General features: G+C 41.3%; 1 protein-coding gene across 14 annotated transcripts in view; it reads right to left on the bottom strand.

Annotated features, from left to right (window-relative positions):
* The window catches only part of adgrl3.1 (adhesion G protein-coupled receptor L3.1), a 1314450-nt gene that overhangs the window by 233124 nt on the left and 1064571 nt on the right, over positions 1-16755 (bottom strand). The window lies entirely within an intron of this gene.

Below are 16755 nucleotides of genomic sequence, written 5' to 3'. Positions count from 1 at the left end.
CAGTCCAGAGACCGTTGCTTCCATTTTTGACCACCGTTGTCCTTGTGTTTTTGTGCATAGGTGAGCCTCCAGCTTTGCTTCTACAGTACATACTGTAAGAAGAAAGCCTTCTTGGCAACACTTCCATGAAGAACTATTTGAAAAAAAAAATGTAATTTAGAAGGGGTGTACTTGGGTTCCAGGTGTTTCTGGGAGTTCATTGCTGATACTGGACATCTCAAAAGGGGTATCAGGTTGATGTATCTCTTGTGTGCTGCACTCAGTTTACCTAGCTGACAAATATATTTTTGGTCTCAACCTAGAGAAACTGTCTATTACACTATTTCTGTTTGACAGAGGCCTTGGTGAGGGAGACAACCACCTTGTGTCTTTTGGGCTATATAACCTACAAAGTAATAAAGCAGTCTAATAGTTAACTTGTCACTTTAACAAAGTGCAAACATTTCTCTGTAACATCTACATTTTTTTTGGAAAATTTAGTGTACTGTATCTCAGACTTTTTCACATTTCTACAGATACATTGTCGCAGGCCTTGTAAGGATCGATTTAAAGATAACACCAGGGTTTTTTTGTTATTTCCACTGTCCAGGAGGGGCTCATCTGAAAAGTATCCTTGACTTCCTGTCATCTTCTTCCCTTTGGGTCTCCAGCACTCACAGCTCCAGAGAAAACATAGATGTGAGCAAAGCATGAGATTCTAGCTGTTTAGACTAGAACAAAATGTTTTTTTTTTCTCTTTTTAACTTAACCAATTTGGCAACTGTAGCTGATTAATATGTCCTGTTTACTGCTTATCTATACTAATAAAAGGCAAAGCCCTCACTGACTCACTCACTGACTCACTTATCACTTATTCTCCAACTTCCCGTGTAGGTAGAAGGCTGATTCTGAATTTGGCAGGCTCATTCCTTACAGCTTACTTACAAAAGTTGGGCCGGTTTCATTTAGAAATTCTATGCGTAGTGGTCATAACTGGAACCTATTTTTATCCATATACTGTAATAGACTGCAGCTCAATGGCCGTTGGAGGCGGAGTTGCGTGTCGCATCATCACGCCTCCCACGTAATCATGTGAACTGACTGTGAACGCAGTACGTAGAAAACAAGGAAGAGCCCCAAAGAGTGCTGAAGAAAAAACGCATACAAGCATATTCATAAGTGCAGCTACTGCGGAAACAAAGCACAGTGTAAACCGTAAGTTTAAATTAAGTTTATAGAAACGCTCCCACTGCCATTTGTCATGCCTACGACAAATGGAGTTAAAATTGCTGTAGCGAGAAACTTTTAAGTGCCAGGTCTTAGCTAACATTAAATAAAGCCGTGGACATCGCAACATCACACAAGAGAGCAGCTCATGTGAACTGACTGAACGCAGTATGAGTGATCACTTCCATGAAACAAACCTATTCAAAAAATGCATTACACAATTGACAAGGTAGGAAAAGAATATGCTCCGAGCTGAGCTCCACAGGTAACGCGGTCTTGCGGAAGAAACTTCGTCTCTAGAGTTTCTCCACACTCTGAATGTATTCCTCACATCCCTGTTATACCCTCTGATCTCCCATTTCAATTCAAATGCCTCCAATTTCCAGTAAGGCTCTGCTTCGCCATGACAAGTAATAAGTCTCAGGGACAGACCCTACAAAAGGTTGCCATTGATTTGAGGCAAGATTGCTTTTCTCCTGGACAACTATACGTTGCATTCTCAAGAGTAAGCTTGCACAGCTTGGTCATATTACAACCGGAGTGCTGAACTGACAACGTGGTATACAAAGAGATCCTTAACAAATAGTTATTGGTATATTTTACCTCAGTTTAAAAAGGTTTTCTTTTCTTATTAATAAAAATTTAAAAGCAGTACTTTGTCGCTGCGAAACGCGGGATTTTGCTATATACAGTATATATACTGTATATGTAGATATGTATATATATATATACGTATGTATGTATGTATGTATGTGTATATATATACAGTATATGTAGATATGTATATATATGCATATATATGTAGATATGTATATATATGTATATATATATGTGTCTGTGTGTATATGTATATGTATATTTATGTGTATGTATGTATGTATGTGTACATGTGTATGTGTGTATTTATGTGTGTATATGTATGTGTATTGTCAGGGATGCCAGGGGCGATGACCCGGCCGGGATGCCTTGTAGGACCAGAAGTGGACTTGCGCCCATCTGGGATCACGTGGGGGCCGCCATCCTGGTTGCTTTGGCGGCCACGGGTAGAAGGCTTGGAAGCCCAACCCTGTAGGGACCCGTGGTCACCACCAGGGGGCGCCACAATGCCTTGGGGACCCTGGACCTCAGCACTTCCGCCACACCAGGGCCGGGTCCACAGTATATATATATGTTGATATATGTATATATATGTAGATGTGTATATGTATATATATGTATATATGTGTATATGTAGATATGTATATATGTATATGTATATATATATGTTTATATGTGTGTGTGTGTGTATATATTTATATGACAGCAACACTCATAACAGTGACAAAACAATTACATTGACAATCATGTTATGTTATTTTAAAAATGTTTCCTTTTCTTTTTCATAACTTCCTTAACACACTACTTCTCCGCTGTGAAGCACGGGTATTTTGCTAGTATATATATATATGCATTGTAAATGACCAATGGTCGTTCCTGATGGGTTGGGTCCTGCACCTTTTTACCTGACCCAGAGGCCAGGGGATGCGAAGCACAGCTGGAGAGCTGTGATATTCTCCTGCCGTGCCAGGACAAGCCTGCAGGAAGAGACTGCAGCACCAGCTACTCTGGGGTTGGCATTCTAGCAATCATGGAGCAACACCCAGAATGGACTGAGGAACGGGGGAGGACAGAACAGTGGGTGCCGGCCTACTATGGGCAGTACATGTCCCTCTTTACACAGAGGACAGCCAGTATGGACACCTGCAGGGCAGCATGGTGATCTCAGGGGTCTGTCCTGCCAGGTTCTGTGGGGGACTCCAAAGGGAGCTCTGGATTACCGACAGCACAAAGGCCGCTGGGGTCCTCCTTGACCCGGAAGTGTTTCCCAGGGTAAAAGATTGAGCACCAGAAGAACTCCCGGGTCAGGAGTTTAAACAGAGCCTTCCATTCAACTTGGAGGAAAGAATCAGGATGAAGTGGATGATACTTCATGGGAGATGAAGGAGGACAAGCTCAATGGAATTTGTATATATTGATGTAAGGTGCTGTTGAATAAATAACTTTCATTCAATCCAGGACTGTGTCATGGTTGTGTCAGAGCTTTTAGGTCGCTGTGACACCCCTACATACATTCAGACATACAAAATAAAGAAGTCACAATCAATTATAAAGGAAACAGATTAGTATACCAATTATTCTGACAATTAATCGATTAATCCTCTTTGTATTTTTAAGATCCTATGTTAAATATTTATATATCTGAGCAATAACAAACTAGGCTTGTCACTTCAAGGTTTCCAAAATACTTTATCGCATAAATATAAACTAAAAAGGCTTAAAAGGTTTTATAAGAATATAAACATATAAACACTATGAGGTGCCAGTCTGGAAAAAAAGACTAGTTTGTAAATATACTGCTCAAAAGAATTAAAGGAACACTTTTTAATCAGAGTATAGCATAAAGTCAATGAAACTTATGGGATATTAATCTGGTCAGTTAAGTAGCAGAGGGGGTTGTTAATCAGTTTCAGCTGCTGTGGTGTTAATGAAATTAACAACAGATGCACTAGAGGGGCAACAATGAGATGACCCCCAAAACAGGAATGGTTTAACAGGTGGAGGCCACTGACATTTTTCCCTCCTCATCTTTTCTGACTGTTTCTTCACTAGTTTTGCATTTGGCTACAGTCAGTGTCACTACTGGTAGCATGAGGCGATACCTGGACCCTACAGAGGTTGCACAGGTAGTCCAACTTCTCCAGGATGGCACATCAATACGTGTCATTGCCAGAAGGTTTGCTGTGTCTCCCTGCACAGTCTTAAGGGCATGGAGGAGATTCTAGGAGACAAGCAGTTACTCTAGGAGAGCTGGAGAGGGCCATAGAAAGTCCATAACCCATCAGCAGGACCAGTATCTGCTCCTTTGGGCAAGGAGGAACAGGATAAGCACAGCCAGAGCCCTACAAAATGACCTCCAGCAGGCCACTGGTGTGAATGTCTCTGACCAAACAACCAGAAAGACTTCATGAGGGTGACCCAAGGGCCCCATGTCCTCGAATGGGCCCTGAGCTCACTGCCCAGCAGCATGCAGCTCGATTGGCGTTCGCCATAGAATACCAGAATTGGCAAATGCACCACTGGTGCCCTGTGCTTTTTACAGATGAGAGCAGGTTCACCCTGAGCACGTGACAGAAGTGAAAGGGTCTGGAGAAGCCATGGAGAACATTATGCTGCCTGTAACATCATTCAGCATGAGCAGTTTGGTGGTGGGTTAATGATTGTCTGGGGAGGCATATCCATGGAGGGTCACACAGACCGCTACAGGCTTGACAAAGGCACCTTGGCTGCCATTAGGTATCAGGATGAAATCCTTGGACCCTTTGTCAGACCCTATGCTGGTACAGTGGCTCCTGGTGCACGACAATTCCTGGCCTCATGTGGTGAGAGTATGCAGGCAGTTCCTGGAGGATGAAGGAATTGATACCATTGACTGGCCACCACTTTTTCCTGACCTAAATCCAATAGAACACCTCTGGGACATTATGTCTTGGTCCATCCAATGCCACCAGGTTGCACCTCAGACTGTCCAGGAGCTCAGTGATGCCCTGGTCCAGATCTGGGAGGAGATCCCCACAACACCATCTGTCATCTCATTAGAAGCATGCACCGATGTTGTCAGGCATATATACAAGAACACAGGGGCCATACAAAGTGCTGCGTACAATTTTGAGTTGCTGCAATTAAATTTTGGCAAAATGGACTAGCCTGCCACATAATTTTTTCACTCTGATTTTTGGGGCGTCTTTGAATTCAGGGCTCTGTAGGTTGATCATTTTCATTTCCATCAAACAATGTGGCATCTTTTCGTTCCTAACACATTACCCAGTCTATATCAGTATAAATATCCAGGAGGATTTCTTTTTCCCATTGAGATCTGATGTGTTTTCAAAGTGTTCCTTTAATTTTTTTGAGCAGTTTATATAAATTGGTTCATATTGTTAATATACAGTGGGATGCAAAAGTTTGGGCAACCTTGTTAATAGTCATTATTTTCCTGTATAAATCGTTGGTTGTTACGATAAAAAATGTCAGTTAAATATATCATATAGGAGACACACACAGTGATATTTGAGAAGTGAAATGAAGTTTATTGGATTTACAGAAAGTGTGCAATAATTGTTCAAACAAAATCAGGCAGGTGCATAAATTTGGGCACCATTGTCATTTTATTGATTCCAAAACTTTTAGAACTAACTAGCAGACCTGGCGCGCTTCGCTGCATGTTTAAACGGTTAGTTTTGGCAGCGGATCGTGGTTTTTCCAATCTTGACATCCTGTCTTTTTCAGATTCTTTTAACCGCCTGGCCCTCAGCAGCCAATCGTCCTTTTCCCAATCTAGAAATCCTGTCTTCTTTAGATTCGTTTAACCGCCTGATTTGGGAAGCGAATCGTTTTTTTTTTTTAACGTAGAAGTCATTTCTTGTTGAGATTCGTTTAATCGCCTGGTTTTGGCAGCCAGGCGCTTTTTTTCCAACCTAGAAGACCTCTCTTGAGATCCGTTTAATGGCCTCGTTGATTGCATGTCTTCCAAGGTAGTTTCAATACTTGCAGGGAGTCTTCTCCCCTTTTATGAGTGACTGTGTGAGTACCGCGTGTACTAAACAGTAAATTAGTAAAGGAGAAAGGACTAAACACTAAGGAAAAAGAACGCAAGACCGTCAGCTCGGAGCGAAATGAAGTGAATGAAATGACGTGAATGGGAAGGGAGTTGATCACGTGACTCCCCCACCCCACTTAACTCTCAATCCCTCCACAAACACACAAACACAGTCTCTCGGATCCCAACTCTCCTTTATATATATAGATTATTGGAACTCAAATTGGCTTGGTAAGCTCAGTGACCCCTGACCTACATACACAGGTGAATCCTATAATGAGAAAGAGTATTTAAGGGGGTCAATTGTAAGTTTCCCTCCTCCTTTAATTTTCTCTGAAGAGTAACAACATGGTGGTCACAAAACAACTCTCAAATGACCTGAAGACAAAGATTGTTCACCATCATGGTTTAGGGGAAGGATACAGAAAGCTGTCCCAGAGATTTAAGCTGTCTATTTCCACAGTTAGGAACATATTGAGGAAATGGAAGACCACAGGCTTAGTTGGCAGACCAAGAAAGATTTCGGATAGACAGAAGCGACGAATGGTGAGAACAGTCAGAATCAACCCACAGACCAGCACCAAAGACCTACAACATCATCTTGCAGCAGATGGAGTCACTGTGCATCGTTCAACCATTCGGCGCACTTTACACAAGGAGATGCTGTATGCGAGAGTGATGCAGAGGAAGCCTTTTCTCCGCCCACAGCACAAACAGAGCCGCTTGAGGTATGCTCAAGCACATTTGGACAATCCAGCTTCATTTTGGAATAAGATGCTGTGTACTGATGAAACTAAAATTGAGTTATTTGGGCATAACAAGGGGCTTTATGAATGCAGGAAAAAGAACACAGCATTCCAAGAAAAATACCTGCTACCTACAATAAAATATGGTGGTGGTTTCATCATGCTGTGGGGCTATGTAGCCAGTGCAGGGACTGGGAATCTTGTCAAAGTTGAGCGACACATGGATTCCACTCAGTATCAGCAGATTCTGGAGACCAATGTCCAGGAATCAGTGACAAAGCTGAAGCTGCGCCGGGGCAGGATCTTTCAACAAGACAACGGCCCGAAACACTGCTCAAAATCCACTAAGGCATTCATGCAGAGGAACAAGTACAACATTCTGGAATGGCCATCTCAGTCCCCAGACCTGAATATAATTGAAAATCTGTGGTGTGAGTTAAAGAGAGCTGTCCATGCTCAGAAGCCATCAAACCTGAATGAACTAGAGATGTTTTGTAAAGAGGAATGGTCCAAAATACCTTCAACCACAATCAGGACTCTCATTGAAACCTACAGGAAGCGTTTAGAGTCTGTAATTTCTGCAAAAGGCAGATCTACTAAATATTGATTTCATTTCTTTTTTGTGGTGCCCAAATTTATGTACCTGCCTGATTTTGTTTGAACAATTATTGCACACTTTCTGTAAATCCAATAAACTTCATTTCACTTCTCAAATATCACTGTGTGTGTCTCCTGTATGATATATTTAACTGACATTTTTTTATCGTAACAACCAACGATTTATACAGGAAAATAATGACTATTAACAAGGTTGCCCAAACTTTTGCATCCCACTGTATATGGAACAACACACTGAGGACACTGTAATAATGGAATCTCTTCTTCTTTCCCCTCTGTAGAAAGGAAGACTGATGTGCCACCATCTATTATATTACTTCCAGGTACAAACCAACTGTATCCGCCTCTTCCTCCCAGAAAACATCATAATCAGAGCCACTGCCATCTTGGGGCAGACTCGATCTCCACAATGGGATAAGTTCCCTTTAAAGTGCCTACCGCGCATTTTCTTTTGTGCTCCTTTCAATATATGGGGTTTGCTATGGGTGCACCAGGCTCTTTATGATTTTCTTTGTGTTCTCCTTTTAAAAACAAAACAAACAAAAAAAAAAATTATATATATATATATATATATATATATATATATATATATATATATATATATATAGTGGACTGGGATAAGGACACAGGCAGACGGACATCTTATGTTCACCCAACACACTGTTTATTCTACAATATATACAAGTTTTTGTACACTCACACACCCCAGTGCCTCCAGCACCGATTCCCCCAATGTCCAGGCCACACAGTTTCTCTGCCTTTCTCCTGGCTGCCTCTAGTCCTCCCCCCAGCTCTGTCCTCTTCCACCCGACTTCTGCCAATAACTGGAGGGAGGCAGCCCCTTATATACAGCTCCTGGATGAGCACCAGGTGTTCCCGGCATTCCTCCCTTGGCCACGCCCCAGCGTGGTGGAAGTGCCAGCTGTCCTCCCATCAGCTTTCCGGGTGTCTCCCAAAGTCTTCCCCCCAGCACTTCCTGGTGTGGCGGAAGTGCTGGGCTCTCGGGACATTTAGGCACTGGGGCGCCGCCTGGCGGTGGCCATGGGTCCCTACAGGGCTGGAATTCCAAGCCCTGTACCCCATGCCCCCAGCATAACCAGGACGGACGCCCCCTCTCGGTCTGGAGGAGGCACAAGCCCTCCTCCGGTCCTCCTGGGCGTCCCGGCCGGGCTCCAGTCCCGGCTGGGTACCACACGGGATATTCAGGCACCGGGGCACCGCCTGGCGGTGGCCACGGGTCCCTACAGGGCTGGGCTTCCATGCCCTTTACCCGAGGCCCCCAACATAACCAGGGCGGACGCCCCCTCTCGTTCTGGAGGAGGCACAAGCCCTCCTCCGGTCCTCCTGGGCGTCCCGGCCAGGCTCCAGCCCCGGCCGGGGACCACAATATATATATATATATATATATATATATATACAGTATATATACAGTATATATAGTGAAATATATATAGTGAAATGCATGTCCCTGGACACAGGCAGACAGACACCAGAATGTCTAAAATGCACATGTTTATTAACTTCAGATCAGAGCACCACAATGCCAACAGTCTCAGTCTCTTTCTCTTTCACTTCCTCATTCTCTTCTCAATGACCTCCACTCCCCTCCTCACAAGCTTCGTCGCCTTCCTCCCAAATCCGGCTCGTCTTCTGAAGGGAAGCAGACCCTTTTATAATGACCCGGATGGGCTCCAGGTGCTCCATCTGATGACACTTCCGGGTGCTCTTCTGACAGTTCCGCGACACCAGGAGGAACGCTGGGTGTCCCTGGGATTTCTTCAAGGCAGCAATTCCTGGTGTGGCGGAAGTGCTGCCATCCAGGGTTCCAACAACATCTGGGTGCCCCCTGGCAGTGACTCCGGGGGTGATGATTGACCTCCAAAGTCAAAGGTCAACCCAGGAAGGTCAAGGTCAAAAATCAAATAACCTGTAGTCTTAAATTTGGTACACATATACTATGCTGAAACTCTACCCCACAGCATTATATTAAAAGTGAAGAGTTTTGGAATTATTAATCTTTTTATTTTTAATTTATTGTAGAATCAACTCTCAGCAGTGGGCAGCAAGGCGGCCGTGGGGTGCATGTGTACAGGCTCTGTTCTCATCCCTATCACCTTCGCCATCACTTCCACTACCTCTTCATATCTTAAATCATTCTTGAGGCAGATTGAAGACTTATGTGCCAATTTAAGTGAAAAATTAAGGAGAACGTACGAAGTAATTGCAACACAAAAACAGAGTTAATCAGTTTTAATGCAAAAAGCTGCAGACGAAAGAAGAGAAGAAGTGGGCTGCTACAGTGAAGAAAAGAAGAGATGATCAGGAAGCAGTAAGCAGATCAACCTCTGAGCAAATGAATTCTAAACGTACAGAGAAAGAAAGTCAAGTGTATTCTTTGCACGTTATCGTGCAATCCACCATTACTGGTAATAATAATAATACAATAAAAAACAAAGAAAAAGATACAATATGAAAGCATAAGTGGTTCAGGCTATGCAGTATTACAACTGTAGTGCAAGTTTACAGTGAGGTAATTGTATTTATCAGTAAAAACAGTTCTACTGGGAGCACTTGATGGATTGATTATAGCTCTTTGGATGAAAATGTTTCTGAACTCCGAGGTCCCTACAGGAAAGGCTCTGAAGCATTTTCCAAATGAAAGAAGTTCAAGCAGACTGTCTGGAATGGCTGAGGCAGCATGTGCTAGAAACTGTACCCTGATAATTCTCTCCGCTTTTGACACAATCTTCCATAGAGCTTTCCGATCAGCTACTGTACATCTCTGATTCCAAACTCAGATATAGTGGGTTAAAATACTCTAGGTGGTGCACTGGGAATAACAACGCTAAAGCAGCTATGGTATTTGGAATAGCTTGGCCATTCCGTGAACCATTATATGGTTACAGGGTGATTACAATCAGATGCCTTAAAACTCATAAACCCAGCCCACCTTAAATCCGTTCACAACTCTCTGTCAATGTCTTTTGTCTTGTAAATGTGTCGATAATCCCAAGCAGCAAGCATCTTACTATCCTATCCTCTCACTGCCACAGAAACGGCAAAAATCGCTCCCCCAGCTCAAGTCTTCTTTATCAGGGAGTGAGGTAGTACCTAGAGCTATATAGGCTACAAAATATATTGTTATTTGGAACACATGCATTTCACGTATGTTTTGTGTCTACAAAAATCTATGTAAATATAGGATGACAGGAAATGCATGAAATATTGAACACATACGGTACCTAAAAACACTTTTTTCATGCTTTAGTACCAAAGACAAAATTTTGACATGAAATGTATAATGTATGAAGACAGAAGTCCAAATATCAAATAAGCACTTTCACAAAAGTTACAAATATACAGTAACAGAACAAGTGCGCTTTTATTCAAGACTATAACCCAAGAAAAAGAAATCGGCTTAGTGTGGTTCATTGTCACGACTTCTTTAGTAGTACAGCGGTAAGAACTGCTGACTACTATTCAAAAGGCCATAGATTTGAGCCTTCATGCATCCCAAAATTGATTTTTTGAGTAAGTGAGCTGCTTTTGTTGTTATTATACAATAAAAACATACATTTGAATTTAGACTGTAACATCCAGAGTAAATGTATGGTACTTGTAAAGGTTAGCTTTTTTTTTTATTCAGTTTTATTCTCTCAGTCACGTTCAGGTTCACCCCGATCTGACACTGCTATTTTCAAATAAAGACATGCTATAACAGAGGTGAACTCAGATGAGGGTTCTACATAGGAGAAAGAGAACAGAAGCCCCTGCCCCCGACAAAAAATGTCCACTCAGCATTAGATCAGCTGTAAATTTATGATATTTGAAAAAGTTAACTTTTTTTAGCTTTATTCTCTCAGTCACGTTCACGCTCTCCCTTACCTAACCTCCTGATCTGACTCTAACAGCGTCAGTGTAAATTCACACCTGATCTGACGCTGTTCATTTTCAAATAATATTGCATTAGTGTGACAATGTTTTCTGATTGGTACTATTCATGTTTTGCAAAAATTTCTTCATAATTTCACATATATTTGTGTCTGTCTTGTTTACCTGGTGCTGCGTTGACATAATGCACCAGAAGGCGTGAGCTTATTCAGTGCGAGCAGGAGCACGCGGGTGGCTGGTTGCTTGTGCTACAACAATGGTGATCAACGCACAAGTACTGTACAAGTCATGCATGGGGGGCACTGAGAAAAGAAGAGTGCTCATGGCTCACCTTGTAGAGGAACTTCGTCGTTGCTTCTTACAAAGGCGATGGTTAAAGTAAAAGAGGATGCAACATTGAAAAGCTTCTATTTCAAGACCGCTGCTTCCCCCAGCCCCTTCAGTGTAATAGGAAATACAGCATAGAGAGGTGTGTACATTGCAACAGGTACACGTATCGTTAATGCAGGAAAGATGATCCTTGGGTGTGTGAGAACTGTTAACATTTGAATCTGATGATTGCATATAGCATGGAACTGACCTCTCTGTACTATTCTTTCCTCTGCATGTCCTGGCGTACACAAGAATCGCCACAATACACCAAAATGTGGAGACTGGGCAAGATCGGAAAAAAATAAACACGGTCATTGATTACAACCACAAAAAGGCATGCAAATGAATATGAATAATGTTGCATCCGTGCCACAATATTTTTCAAAATTTACTATACAGGTCATAAAGTGAGTTATTCTAAATATTATACATACCAATGTCTCTGTTTTTTGTCAGTGCGGCTTTGAAATCATGGACTATAAGGTGCATACTAATTCAGCGTGAGCAGGAACACTCAATAAAACTGAATAAAAAAAATCAAGTGACGGTGAGATACAAAGAGCGTGTGTCAGCTTTTATCCAACCAGATCAGAGAATTTCCATTTCCATTGTCTCAAAACACCATTCACATCTACAGTTATTTCCAGTTTCAGATAAAAGGTAACTGTGCCATACCTCGTTGTATCATAATCATGACTGAGAAAATAAAAGTAAAAAAAAAAAAAGCTAACTTTTACAAGTACCATATATTTACAGCACCTGTTACAGACACAAATCAAATGTATGTTTTTATTGTATAATATTAACAATAAGAGCAGCTCACTACTCAAAATGGTAAATTGGTGGGGGAGCTGGTTTCGAGCTCAAAACCTCTGGATTATAAATCAGCAGTTCTCACCACTGCACCTGTTGGATTATACTTGCACTTTTTGTAAAAGTGTTTATTTGATATTTGGCCATCATCCTTCACACATTATACAGTTAATGTCTGTTTTTTGTCATTTATTTCTAAAACATATAAAATGTTTCTGTTTTAACTATGTGTTTACATAGATTGTTGTAGACACAGAACACAGATGAAATTATTTACTCTATATAATTCTAGATAGCTCACTCACAGGTAATTAAGGCAGTAACTGGGAGAACTTCTTTCCCGTTCTGTGGCAGTGGGGGGATGGTATAGCAGGCTGCTTGGGCTTATCGACACATTTACAAGACAAAAGAGGCTGATGGAGAGGTGTGAAGGGGTCTAAGGTGGGCCAGATTTACAAGTTTTTTCATAGGCTCAACTAAACTTTGACAAAAATAGCTAAGTTTGGAGAAGCTTAATTTTGTCTAATTTTTTGCCTTTAATTCTATGTGCGTAACAACCTTTTTCTTTATTCTTGTGTTGACTATTTGGTTTGAAATACTATTTTGCTATTTGCTCACTAAATATTTTAAAACCAACTTTTGGACTGAGAAATTTCTTTTGGCACACATTTTACTCGTGCTCGATCCTGCCTTACACATTAGCAGCTACACTTCTATATCAAGTAAGGAAGCATGAGGGGGAAATGAGGTCATTGTTGCTATTCTAGTCCTGGTCTAGTCCGATCATCTTGTACCCAAAACCCTATGGGAGTTGGCACTTTTCCAAAAACTTCTGTTGCTTTAATCAAGTTTCTCATTTTGATACCTAACCTATGCTGTGAGTGGACAAACTCCTTTAATGGTTTGGAAAAGCTCAATACTTGACCACTCTTGACATGACAAAAGGCAAATTCCTTTAATTGAATCCCTAGCAGGCACTGCCAGTATTGGGTCCTCTGATTTGGATTGCATGGGGCCCCTGCTACCTTTCAACATCTGGGGCCTCACGTACAGTATAACGCTGTGTGTAGAATTCACATTATAACGTGGCATAAGGACAAAAGTGGCAATATCCGTATGCACAAAAAAATCCAGATGCATAAATCTGTGTGTACGCCAAGTTCCACGCACTTCCCCTTTACAAATCCCAGCAAACTTGAAATTTAACGCACGTGCAAGCACCTACACCCCCACCCGACTCCTCCCAGAATATCACATATTTTGGTTAAAAAAACAATGGAAAACACATGTAAAAAAAAGAATTTCAGTGAATGCAAAGTGGAGGCAAGGTAAAACGCTATTTGTTGGCTTACGCAGTGGTATAAGAAACAAAAGCATGGTGAAGACACTTGAAAATTCAAGTTCAGAAAGTCACACAGTGCCTGAAAGAAAGAAGAAGTGGTTAGATATCACAGTTGATGTGAAAAGGTGAGCACACCATCTGTTTATTCTGGTTCAGACAATATTACAAAAACTGACCCCCACGCGATAGTACTGAAATTAATTTGTTAAAAAATAAATGCTGCATTTGATTACCTGTTTTTACATTCTGTTAATTACATTCAAACAAAGTTGTAATACTGTCCAATCTGTCTGATTTGGTGGGTCAGGGTCAGGTTCATGACAGCGCATCTCTTCAGGTACATGCTTGCACACTGCACCACACTTTCTGTGTGTAAGTATAGTGCTGCACAATAACAGAGCAGAAATGCTTTTTATTTACATAAGCAAATTCATTCTCTGAAGGTGCCTTTATAGTGTAGCCACATCACTAAGTGCCACAATGGACTGATTCTCTGCTCTTTATTTTGAGGTGACTCGCTATCCTTAAAAGGACTGCTTGCCTTTTAGCACACTAGTTGGAAAAAACACCTGCAACTGTGTGGTGTTGCTGTTTTTATAGGTTTTCCAGCTATATATGATGTAATGCCAGCTCATTCTTTTGGTGATTCATCTCTGATTACATTTGGAAAACTGGACGTTGCTATGAATTGTGCTTTTATGTTTTCCAGTTCAACCACAGTGTAAGGAAATCTTATATACAGTATATGAATGACAAGCGGATGATACCATCCTATACAACTGCCATGGCGTAACTCCGTCATGATTGTGAAATACCCAATCAGTCAGCACGTTCAAGATGAAAAGCTCCTGTGGCTAAAAACCCAAGAGTGGACAGAACTTGCAAAGGAGCAGGTAGAACACAATTCGTCAAAGTCTGCCTTTGTAAAACTGGCGCCAGTTCAGCACACAGTTCCAAGAGGATAGCTCCTGGAAATCGCAATTGACTTAGAAGCTAGTCATCAACTATAAATATGCGGTCTCTTCTAATTCTTCTATTTGCGATGTCTCTACCAACACTAAAGCAGCCATGGTATTTGGAATAGGTTGGCCACTCCATGCACCATTACATTGTTACAAATGATTACAATCAAGAGAATTAAAGTTGCAAACTATATGCAATTAATTTCAGTGTATTTGATAAACCCTGCATCATAGACGTGAATCTAAAAAAGAAACGTCGACCAGAGAAACAGTAGCAATGCTTTGGTGCTGGGTGCCACCAGTTTGCAAAACCGAGCAGAAACGTTCATACGAAAGAGGGGACCCTGGCATGAAAATGTATGTGGCTTTACGCCAAGTTAAGTTTTTATACATGGCAAAGTTAACATGGAAATGGGTGTACACAACATTTTTGTGTGTACACACCGTTTATATATGAGGCCCCTGGTGAATAAAGTGCTACTACCCCACAACTCATATATTGCTGCCTACCTGGATGATATTGTAATTTATTCTGGCATGTGGGAGAATCACATATAGCATATTCAGGCAATACTTCTTTCACTATGTAAATTTACTCCTTCGGATTAATCCGCAGTATTTGGGCTACATAGTGGGAGGAAGTACTGTCCAACCACAATTCAACAAAATTAATGCCATACTTAAAACTAGAATTACCAGAGCCTAGGAAAAAACTCATAGATCCGTCCCACCTTAAAATGCTTCATACCTCTCTGTCAGCGTCTTTTGTCCTTTAAATGTGTTGATAAGTAGCAAACAGCAAACAGCCTGCTATCACATCCCCCACCGGTGCACAGTTTTCTCAGCTCAAGTCTGTTTCCCTGCGTCAGTTGCTTAGAGTTGTATTGAGTGAGAAATCAAGCAAAATAACACCTTTTATAAATACTATATCGTTATAGTATAGTATGCTGAGACAATAAAACTGAATAAAAAAAAAAATAACAAAGCTAACCTTTACAAGTATCATAAATTACACCGGCTGTTACAGACTGGAATCAAATGTATGTTTTTATTCTAAAATAGTAAGAATACAAGCAGCTCACTTCTCAAAATGGACTCGTCCGGGATCAAACCCATGAAGCTTTGATTACCAGTCAACAGTTGCTACTGTTGTGCCACCAAAGCTGTCGTAGCAGCTGTGTGTCAATATTGTACCCTAACGCGGGATGTTTTTCTGCAGTTATATTTTTGAATGGAAGCGCATTTGTTCTGTTATATTTCTACCTTTTGTGAAAGTGTTTCTTTAATATTTGGAATTCAGGCTTTACACATTATACACTTCATGTCTACATTTTGTCAATTATTACTAAAACATGAAAAACGTTTCTGTTTTAACGATGTGTTTACATAGATCGTTGTAGACATGGAACACACATGAAATGCAAGTATTCCAAATAATGATATAGTATTTATAAAAGGTGTCATTTTGCTTGACTTCTCACTCAATACAAATCTAAGCAACTGACACGCAGGTAAACAGACTTGAGCTGAGAAAACTTTGCGCCGGTGGGGGATGTGATAGCAGACTGCTTGCTGTTTGCTGCTTATCAACACATTTAAAGGACAAAAGATGCTGATGGAGAGGTGTGAAGCATTTACAGTTGGGACAGATCTAAGAGTTTTTTCATAGGCTCTGGTAATTCTAGTGTTAATTAGCCCCGTCTGCAATCCAGGGGTACCTCCAGTTTGCACCCCATTTTATCAAGAGGGCTGCGCCCTTGACAGATCTTACAAAGAAGCAGGCTCCCAATCTGGTGGCACAAAGCAAAAAAAGCAGAGGCTGTGTTCCGTGACTTGAAATAGGCCTTTGCATCGGTACCTATTTTAATGGCTTCTGATATTTCAGTATCTTATGTTCTACAGACTGATGCTTAATACACAGGTGTCAGGGCCAAAGCGTCAATGGTGCTCAGGACCCCATCATGTTCCTGTGCCAGAAACTACTGGACAAAGAAACCAGGTATGCAACAGTGGAATGGGAAGCATTGACATTTAAGTGGGTCATACATCAACTGTGTTAGTACCTCCTAAGACATGAGTTCACTCTTGTCACTAATAATACACCTTTACAGTGGATGGCTTTGAACAAAGAGTCATGTCTGTGTCTCACAAGATAGCTTTTGGATCTGC

This window comes from Polypterus senegalus, chromosome 4 (assembly GCF_016835505.1).
Source record: "Polypterus senegalus isolate Bchr_013 chromosome 4, ASM1683550v1, whole genome shotgun sequence".
Classification (NCBI taxonomy): domain Eukaryota; kingdom Metazoa; phylum Chordata; class Cladistia; order Polypteriformes; family Polypteridae; genus Polypterus; species Polypterus senegalus.
This window is presented reverse-complemented; position numbering and strand designations above follow the sequence as displayed.